Source organism: Xylocopa sonorina, chromosome 3 (genome assembly GCF_050948175.1).
Source record: "Xylocopa sonorina isolate GNS202 chromosome 3, iyXylSono1_principal, whole genome shotgun sequence".
In the NCBI taxonomy this organism is placed as follows: Eukaryota; Metazoa; Arthropoda; class Insecta; order Hymenoptera; family Apidae; genus Xylocopa; species Xylocopa sonorina.
This window is the reverse complement of record NC_135195.1, coordinates 6,565,689-6,574,724: the sequence shown is the minus strand read 5'-3', so window position 1 is coordinate 6,574,724 and position 9,036 is coordinate 6,565,689. Positions and strand designations below refer to the sequence as shown.

Genomic DNA, 9,036 nt, shown 5'->3' with positions numbered 1-9,036 from the left:
TGTCTCGAAAATATGATTTAAAAAGCCAAATTCAAGATTTGTCCGTTGTCGAACGATGACAGAATAAAAGAAATGTCCCACTCTACAGATATATTACATTTGAGATGGTTATATTTAAGTACTAGCACCGGAGCTCGAAATTTTTAATGTCACACAAAAATTACAGAACAAGAATATTGCACTTCCAATTAAATATGTTAAGAGGACAAACCATAGACATTCCTTTTTAGTAGCAAAACTACTTTTGAACGTAACGGTAAATAAAAAAAGACAAATGTCTACTTTTAAATATTGAAGTCGTAAATATATATGTAAAGATATGCACTCCAGGCACATCGCATAGTTCCGATTTTGGTAGGAATGAAGTCCAGGTAGGCACGAAGGCGGAGAAGTAACCGTTCAGTTAGATAAAAGAAAATACAAAGGACATTGGGGATGAGCAGTAAACCGTGCATTCAAGGCGTACGAAATGTACATGGGGAGGACAAAGAAAGAGGGAATGAAACAGAGATAAACCCGTAACCTTCGGCAACCTTCGAATGTCTTGGTTCAAACATTTTACCCAGACGAGACGCAGTAGTTCAAAGTCCTCTGGTGAAAACATAGTCAGTGACTCATGCTTGTTAAAAGAATTCATGGAAATCAAGCATGGTCGCAAACTTTTCCAAAGTATACAATGATTCACTGTTAATTACCTTCTATAAAACAAAATCCGTGAATTTTCGAGTCCCATGATTCATTGTACTGTACGCCGACAAAGTATACAACGCCAATCGTTACTACGAGTATTCTTACAGAAAACTTTCTACCGTAGAATAGAATATATTTGAATTTTAAGCCTATTCAAAATTTAAGTTACAATACCATGAAAGTTAATTTTAGGGAGAAAACAGCCGCTTTTGTTCAAGTTTTCCAGAAATGTACAATTTCCGAAAGGTGTTCGAAGAACTATAAAACCCTCGGTATTCTATATTGACCAAAACTGTAAGTGCCTTATAGAAATCCTACAGAACAAATGAAGAAGGCAAAAAGCGAGAAGAAAGTAGACACAGAAGGTGCGCACGGACCATAGAAGTCGGTTTCCAGGGGTCTTTGAGCCCTCGAGCCGTTGACCTTGGAAAGGTAGCATGGAGATCTTGTAGTGTGAGAGCAGTAGTACTCTGCCTCTCTACGTGGGCGTTCGGTAGGAGGTTACAAGCCTACGAGAGGAAAAAGGCTGGTCGCAAACGCGAAGGTAAGGAGTAACGCGGGCTAACGTATGTCTGGACGAAGATAGAGGATAATTCTGTGAAGGAAGGGTCGATATTTACCGGCCTTTCCCGTTTCACCATCCGGGCAACGACCCATCGCCCCTACGTACCCTCCGTGGTCGCTCATCTACCCCCTACACCGCTTTCTCTCTTATGTTCAATTTCACTTTCCCCTCCAGCCCCTTCATCCTTCCTTTACCGACACACGTTCAACCTCCTTCAACCATTCTCTATCAGCCTTGCCACCCTTGGTGTCACTACATTTTACGCTATTGCGTCCTAACCCTGAAACGATCCAAGTTGTGTCCCTTGAGACGTCCAACTACCAGAAAGGTACCGTGGTCAAGAGCGGGGACTCGACCGTGGTTTATCGAATGCGCGTGAGCACGAAACGGAAAATTCATCAATTTGCGGATTTACTTCATTTACTTGAAACATTTTTTTCTTCCAGATGTTGCAGTATTTAGGTATAGTGCAAACTACGACACTCAAAGGAAATAATATATATAAAATTATAATTAATATATAATTATTATTATCAATTTACTTGACAAATGTGATTAAGCAATTTGTAAGCTGTTAAATATGAACATTTTGCTTTACATATGCTCAGACATACGACATAACAACAATGAATATCACGATTGCAAATGCTAGGATAAATTACATCTCCATACCATACTGCCACCTATAGGTAAATAGTCCCAACAAAATTGATCAACTCGGTCGATAAAATAATATGCTATTCAAATCTGTTTTCATGGAACAATTAAAAAGTGTAATCATCAGCACAATAGATTCACAACAGAAAATTTCTCAAATTCATTTAAATACTTAATTCAATTTTTTATTTAATATTATCAATAAAAATCACATTATCAATAGTTATAAAATGTTATGTTACGCTAGTTCTATTTATACATTAAATATGTGCACTGCTAATGCTTTCACATATTCTCTATCTTGAAATTGGATCGAATTTTTTAATTCAAAGGAAGATTATTTTTTATACTGTCGACATTGAAAGTGAAATGCATGCGAACATATTGGAATAACGTGGAAAATACGTATAGAGCTCGCTATCGAATTATGATTCCACCAAATGCAACGCTATATGCGCAATATAATTATTTTTTTGGAACGATAGGAAGTGCAATAAATGTGATAACGAATCTAATAGAAACATATTATGGCTTGAAATTAACATCCATTGCTATATTTGCCAGTAAAATTTCTGGTACGATCAACCTGTTCTATCTTGAGAAGATTTCTAACTTACTGTAAAAAAATATCATGTTTTATTTTCTTTTTATTTTCAACTTAATAAAATAACGGCAAATTACTGAAAGTAAAATTGTTTTATGGTTAGTTAATGCATATATATCTATCTGTATATCAACATGAAAATTATTCAACCATGCGTAAAAGTGCACTTTCTACCAGGAACTGTTCAGAACCTGGTTTACCAACCAATACGACATACACGTGTTAAATGTCACAAAGTTAAGGCGCGCTGTAAACTTACTATGAATAAATTATATAACATAATAAGTCTTCAGTGCCAAGAATATTATTTTAATGCCATTTTAAATAAATTAATAGAAGGTTCGCAGCACAACCATAAAAAGGAACGAGACAATTAATATTACTTATGCTTTGGACGTAAAATATGAAATGCATAAACTATGTAGCGTTTAAAAAATATATCAAACATCAAAATTGCATGTAACTTCTCGGTTTAATATTTGACAATAATTCTTGAGCGCAATGATCAGTTGTAACTATTAAAAAATCAAAACATGAGTCGATGTTCGCATTTCGGTTCATAGACATTTATCGCATTGCCGGCGAGACCACGCGACTAGAATTAGTTTTACAATAAAGTACGTCGACATGACAAGCTTAAAAATTCATTGCGATAGCACGTTTTATTATAAACCGTTACCGCTTTTAAATAATCATTTTTCGAATCCTGGGTACGTGTGAAATTCATGCCACTGGATAATGGAACTCTTTTAATATTCTAGCAACCATAAGGAATTTTAACAGATTGATTTCATATGCATTTTGATAATTTTTACATATTTATAAACACCTCTTATATTGACAGTCATGTTTTGCAAAACCAAAGGACTCAAGTACCAATAGAAAACGACATCGTGCAAAATATTTTTCCTAATCTTTATCAACGTTCTAATCGGTCCTAACGGTCAAGTTCTCCACACGCAAAATGGACGAGTTAAAAGAAAGGCTTCCCTCTGAAGAAAGATTCTTCGTGATTTTAGAAGGAATTCGAAATTTCAATTGAAGGACGTCGGAGGTGAAAAATGGACGAGGATTTTAAACAAGCTGTTGGGTTTAACGAATCCAGAAAGGGAACGGGAATGAAGTGTAACGTAACCGTAAAAGCATGATCGTTGAAGAAGCGAAGAGATCAGTAAGAAGCGGGCAAAGTACGGTTAGTTTCTCCCCGGATGTCTGATGGCCTCTTTCTCGTACAAGCGGCCTTGCCAGGAATGCACATTTCTGCCGGTTCGCCGTTTGCTTTGGCTTCGATTCGAATCGATGCACAGACGTCTACCACCTTTCACCCACCGTCTCATAATCACGTGACGGTGCTTGTTGCCGTTTAACATCGTCACGATCTTTGTTGTTCTGCTCAAATCGTCCCGGGTATACACGGATCAGATTTTCAATATCTTCTTTCTTTACACCTCCCTCATATTCGCGACAGGTGTGTTAGAATCTTAAGGTATAATTGAACAATCTCCGATATCTATAATTTCCATGCTTAACTACCTTCCTTTATTGAGATTTGAAAATTTTAGGAATGGAAAAATATTCTTTTATTCGTCTACGTAACTGAACTTATATAACATCTGAATCAACCATCTTTTCCTTAGTAAATCGAATCGTTGTTAATCTACACTTACATAGAAAGAAACAAGGACTCGACAGATCAGTTAAGATACTAAAAAATTTCCAGAAGCAAAACTAATTAAAGACGCACATGGCTAAGAGGACTAATATTTTAAATCTACAACGCTTATGTTGTTTCAACAGATATTCGAACTACTATGAGCAAAATAGAAAGAGAAAGGATATTCGCGATGACCGTTCAACAGAAGCAAATGGTTGGATGGTGCATAGAAGAAACACAAAATATAGGACCACCTTCAAATGGACGTGAAAATCAGCAACCGTACAAAATTGTTTTATTATAATATCGTAGAAAAGAAAACATTACCATTAGATTGCGGTGGAGGTAGCTTTTTAAGACGGCAAAAACTGCGAAGGGAACATTTCGTGGTACGTAAATGAAAATTAAATTACATTCTTGATTAAAACATTGAAGAAATTCAATTATTTTATTAAAAATCAAATTCACAGATCGCATTCACACAGAAGTTGAAATCCAATGACCTGAAATCCACATAAAATCTAATCCAAAGCTAGGTCTCCAGGTTAGATTACAGAATCAACGTGATTACATTACAAAATCCATATTTTAATGCAGGAAAGTTTCAATTGTTTCATAACCATCGGAGTTACAATTTTTTTATGTACGACGACATTTGAAACATATGTAACAAAGAAAAACATTTTAAACTTGTTATAATAGATTTAATTTATAACAAAAAATTTTCTTTAATTCCTTGCTTCTTATTATCACGAATCATACTCGTGGCGCAGATTTCGATCTAAATAAGAAGAAAAGCACAATGTACTTGCAATACCATTTAATCTTAACTCGGAAAACTATAACGTCAGCTGATAAAAGAACCGTAAGCCGCTCTTTTTTACTAATAACAATTGAAAATCGATAATATTCAATATTCGAACCATTGAAACAATACTGAAAATGATACAGGATTGCTATCTCTGCAAAGTCATGATTCACAGTCGTGAACGTAAGTATACTTTACACGTCTGCCATTCAATGAAACTAAACAGATGACCAGACAATGGAACATATGAGAATACAATTTCAAACCATATGTGCTAGAATTAATTACCGGCGCATTTCTCTACTAAGCTTGATTTTATTGGTTGTCTTGTGGATTATGCAATTCCGTCCGTGATGGCCTTTACAATGAACAGACATTACTCAACAAGACCAGACAGAAGACCTTGACAACATCAGCAGAATCTTAACCTAACTGTGAACAATTTCTTTCATTGTATATTGTAATAATGCATAATCAGAAATTAGATTCGATTTTTGTTTCTAATATTATTGTACAACAATTTCATTGCAAGTTAAGTTGCATAAACGATATTAAATTTCGTAAATTTAATCCCTCGTACCGACCTCATCAGGACGATCATGAATAAATCATTATACACATAAATGTTCTGTACGTCGTTTGAACGTATCATAAGCATAAATAAGTGATTATACATACAGTTAAGTTTCGTATGTTTATAGTTATTTTTACTGTAGAATTTCGGCACGTGTTTGCGCGTTATATATTGCACGCTTCTATACACGATATTGACCGTTTGAAAAATATCAGACAATTTTAGGAATCGTGACTCTCGTGATACACGTGACACACCGCTGTTAAGCAAGTCGTCACCTGGCAAGTGATTACTGACTCATGCGACATCTCCCGAAACTCATTGCAAGTATCATGTCACTCGATACTCGTTTCACAATTTATCGTTTTTTTTCGATAACAACGTAACAAATTATTTTCACATACAATAACGCAAAACACTAAGCATTAAAAAAAGAAGAACTATTATTGTTGGTGTATTTATAGGAGCGATGTTTAAATAAAATTAACGCGTTAGTAACAATCAATTGTAAATATGAGCAAGAAAATAGATTACTATCTAGGAGAAGAGCATCAGTCTGTACGGGAAATGTACAACCACTGTAAAAACATTTGATCATGCGAGCAGACTGCTCCCGCGAACATAGCGTGACATTCAACTTACCTACCACCGTGGACATTTTCGGCTTGTACGCTGTTCTATGTCTGGCCCAAGTTTTCTTATGACCGTTATTGTTAGTGATGATAAGAAATGGTGACGATTGAGAGCATGTTTAGCAGCGTGATTGCCCACTGGCGATCCTATCCACTGTCGTGCTCAAACATACGAAGTTAACACACGAGGTATCTTCGTTGAAGGATATACGCCCCGTATGGCGCGAATACTTAAAAGAACAGTGACGGCTAATCTGAATGAATGGGCACACCTCGTGCTTCGCAAACGAAAAGACCGCTCGTCGAAATTATATAACCTCCGTGGCAGCAAAGACGATGTGATACTGGTTAAGACGATGTTTTCGTACAAGTTAGTAACTACGAGGCCCGGCAATACCACTGCTGCTACTGTTACTACTATCATTAAACTCACTCTCGTGCAGTAAATCACCAACTTCAGAAAAAGAAACCGTTTCGCTTGTCAACTATCGAGAAATATTATTTTTCGTATTCTATTCTTATACGTGATCCTCACATTACACGACAATTACGGTGAACACGTTCTCCTACGTAAGTTCACACACTTCAACACGCGTTCTCTAACAACCATATGCTGCTTGTAACTATAATTTCGTAACGTGATACACAGATAACACGATTCGTTTTTTGCAGGTAATTACTATGCACAAGGTACAAATCGTAAAATTTTCACGAGCGTGTAAATTGGCTCGATCAAAATCTCTCGAAGAAAAAGACGTATTTCTGACCGTCTTATTTCCAATCATAGGATTACGCGCGAGACAGCCTTGAAAATACTACCCCGTAAAAAAAAAAAGTACGATGATCCTTTAATGATATTATGCACGGTTTCTTAGCGTATTATCGTGAACTTTTGTATACTCGTGGTGAAATTGTACTCGATTATTTTCACTAGAAGTCAAATAAGAAAGGAAAAAAGAGAGCGAGAAACGTGCGTACCGTGTGGCTTGATTGCCACATGTACACAGACTACGCGCGATATACACCCGAACTCGATGCTCGGATGTTTTCGTAAACCTTCGGCAAGTTAGTTATGTCGCCTCATTTCATCCTATTCTCCTTCTCTTTTCCTTTCGCGAGTTCTTTCCCTGTTTTCTCTTGAGATATTTCTTCGCACATCCTTTCACACGACCTATATATTCATTATTTTTACTATTTCAATTCACCTGTTAAGTGATCCCCAATTCACTCGAGGAAAACTATTCCGTAAGATTCAACAGATTGTTCCCCTACCCCGTTACATTTGTTTTTATTTATGCACGTATCGGATGCATAAATTTCTCCTTCGATTGGTGCAGTAAAAATTAGATTCTTTCGAGATTAGAATTCATAGCAAGATTGAGATCGGATGAAAGAAACTAATTAAAAACCATTAATTTTCAACGAAATTAATTGACTGCAAAGTTAGCAATAACTGAGATATCATTTAATAATAACATCGAATGTCTTTAATAATGTTGTCCTAAGACCGATTTACGTTCCGTATCGTCAATATTTAGGTTAGTACATCGGAAAAAAGGTAAATTCCGCTTAATAGCATAGTAATTACAATTAACACTAACAATTCCTATTCGCATTTAATATTTTCAACGTTATGTATAAGTTTATTCATGAAAATTCAGCAAAATAAAATATCTCAAGAGCGTTAAAATCTATTTCAAATGCAACGTATTGTTTAAATGAAAAGAAAAATAATAATAAAACAAATTATACATCACTGAATATGTTAGAGTAAACATTGTTAAATACATAAATTCGATATACTGAATAGTAGTAGAACTAGCATAATTACGATGTCTTTAACATGGCTTCTATAATTTCATTAAGTTAGTTTCCTTTTGTGTTTATCAATCGATGATATACCGACCTGAATATTGAAAAATATAACGTAAAATAGATATGGCTAACAATCAAGCTAAAAAATCAGAAAGCATAAGGTATCATTATATCGAGATAACATACAAAAAATGAGATTAAAGATATAAATTTTTAAACATTTTGATACCACAAATAAGCAATAAACATTTTAATCAAATAAAAAATGTTATATGCAGAAATTATTTGAAAATCAAATCTCTACATAAGCCATCTAAATAAATATATAATCTCAATATATTCGTAATAATGAAATTATAATTATATCAAAAAGTCAATTAACTTAAACCGAAGTAAAGCTTCCTTTTGCCAATTAAGAGTTCCAGTATCCTCTTAATACATCCATTGATAAAATAAATACCGGGGAGAAAGGAAACGGTTAATACGTGTAAAATAATGCGGGGGATAAAATAAATACCTGATCCACGACATTTTTACAAAATCTCGCCAATGGATAGCCACATGGACCGCATGGCTATCCTAACCTCAAAACCTAACCTCGTACAAATATCAGAAATATAGTTTGAACTCTGACTAGGTATAAAAACACAGAAATGTAACGAATAACGAACACAAGCTGGACATGTATAAATATGAAAAGAAATAAAAGAAAAAGTTGGCAATTTGTACTCACCAGCATTCGGCACAAAGCGTGGTGTATTACTCGTAACCACAGTGTTGTAAGGTTGAGGCGAATGAACACTTGATTGATTGACGTTCACTATAAGTTGAGGTTGATGCTGCGGCGGGTTGTGATGGGACTGTGAATGGTGCTGATGATGTTGGGACAGGTGGTGATGTTTCCCTTTCGTCGGCATGCTCATCGCAGGCGTAGGCCTCCCTTCTTTAAGCTCTCCACTACCTTCAAAGCTTGTTGCCTTATGTGGCTCGCCGAGGTCCTCATAGGTACGTTATTTTCGCACGTGTAATAATTAAAG

General features: G+C 35.4%; 1 long non-coding RNA gene across 3 annotated transcripts; it reads right to left on the bottom strand.

Moving 5' to 3' along the window:
• Positions 1-4,323: 4,323 nt before the first annotated feature.
• LOC143433526 (uncharacterized) lies at positions 4,324-7,215 on the bottom strand. Of its 3 annotated transcripts, none has more exons than XR_013103129.1 (3): positions 5,657-5,915; positions 5,267-5,410; positions 4,324-4,951 (listed from the first exon to the last, which is right to left on the bottom strand). It is a non-coding gene; the product is annotated as an uncharacterized LOC143433526 (long non-coding RNA). The 3 variants fall into 3 exon arrangements; XR_013103127.1 differs by lacking the exon at positions 5,657-5,915 and adding an exon at positions 6,195-7,215 and having other exon boundaries at positions 4,364-4,951; XR_013103128.1 differs by lacking the exons at positions 5,267-5,410; positions 5,657-5,915 and adding an exon at positions 6,195-7,215 and having other exon boundaries at positions 4,354-4,951.
• Between the last annotated feature and the right edge of the window lie 1,821 nt (positions 7,216-9,036).